Here is a 1,601-nt window from a genome sequence, read left to right as displayed (position 1 = left end):
ATATATATATATATATATACATATATAAAGCAAGATTTATTCGTGATCAGAGGTGTTCGTAAACCGAGATACTACTGTATTTTAAAACTCCAAACATATCAACTAGATTATGGCTACTCGAAGTAGCCCCCCACTCACCTTCCACCATGGCCTCAAGACGGCTCCGGAACCTGGTGCATGTGTTTCTCATTGTGTGCCTGGGAAGATCTTTGAACACCTCCTTGATATTAACCACCGGCAAATGGTTGGTGTCTTTCTCAAATGTGACCCACACAGTAATCCATGGGATTGCAATCTAGGAAATTAGGAGGTCAGAAATTGGGTTTGGTGAAGTTGAAGAAATTCTCCGACAACTACTTCTGACTCTTTCCAGAGGTATGGCAAAGAGCCGATTCCTGTTGCCAGACATATGACCTTCAAGTAGTAACCCTCTTCAGCCAGACTTTGACCACAATCTCCAGCGACTTCACATAAGCGTCTGAATTGAGCCTCAGACCCTTTTCAAATATGTGGGAATGAATTCTAGCGTGCAGATGCAATCAAAACGCCTGCCCCTTCCAAGTGGCCACAGCTTCGTAGTCTCCGTTGCAGCTGTTCATGTCACATCTTAGTTTCTACAGTGTTCTCAGAGCATTGAGCAAGTCATGAAGTCGGCATGTTGTCACCCGGAGCCAATCGTCATGATGCAGGTAATCTTGCAATATTCAGTTTGCTTTCAGTCCTCCATGTCAGCTAACTTTTATCAAACTGTTCCTGAAAAAAAAAGGCATAAAATATCGTCAAATTTATCCCGAACACTCTGTATACGTACACATACATATATATACATACGAGGAAAATATTAACTGGAACTTCGAAGTCTCGGTTTACTCGCCGTCGTCAGACTGTGGTTTACTGTTCTTTTAGTATTTGTAGTAATCTAAATGAGAGTTATCTGTGATTGTAGGTAGACAGAGGAAGTAGTTGTGTATGGAAAGACAGGAGGATAATATGTGCTTGTAAGGTGTGTGTTGAGAGAAAGGCGCGATGGAGGCAGTTATTCTGGTTAGATAGAAGGATTTTATTATTATTATCCACAATCGCATCTCCCAAAGTAAACAAATAGATCAGTAAATATGGTCTGCAATGCTTTACGACAATGAAACAAAGCACTGCTCACACATCAGTTATTTAAAACATTTTGATATTTAGATATACCAAAAAAAAATTAAAGCGAATGCCATTTCATATTTATCGCTTGAAACAAGTCAAAGGAAGTTTTTGCTAATTAAGCTGATCAACGTGACGAAGGTAAGAGAGTTATATGCACACAAATATATATATGTGTGTGTGTGTGTGTGTGTGTGTGTGTGTGTGTGTGTGTGTGTGTGTGTGTGTGTGTGTGTGTATGTATGTATGTATGTATGTATGTAGGTATGTGTGTGTATATAAAGAATATGTATACATATATATATGTACATATATATACACATATGTACATATATATGTATATATATGTATGTATATGTGTGTGTATATGTGTGTATGCGTGTACACACATACACACATATATATATATACATACATACATATATATATATATATATATATATATATATATA

General features: G+C 37.4%; 1 long non-coding RNA gene across 1 annotated transcript in view; it reads right to left on the bottom strand.

Annotated features, from left to right (window-relative positions):
* Nucleotides 1-35: 35 nt before the first annotated feature.
* LOC106869366 (uncharacterized) overlaps nt 36-1,601 on the bottom strand; it is a 6,584-nt gene continuing 5,018 nt past the window's right edge. Inside the window, exon 3 of the long non-coding RNA XR_001409394.2 lies at nt 36-753. This is a non-coding gene — a long non-coding RNA (uncharacterized LOC106869366). The remainder of the gene's footprint in view (nt 754-1,601) is intronic.

The sequence above is a fragment of the Octopus bimaculoides genome, chromosome 6 (assembly GCF_001194135.2).
Source record: "Octopus bimaculoides isolate UCB-OBI-ISO-001 chromosome 6, ASM119413v2, whole genome shotgun sequence".
NCBI classification, from domain to species: domain Eukaryota; kingdom Metazoa; phylum Mollusca; class Cephalopoda; order Octopoda; family Octopodidae; genus Octopus; species Octopus bimaculoides.
This window is presented reverse-complemented; position numbering and strand designations above follow the sequence as displayed.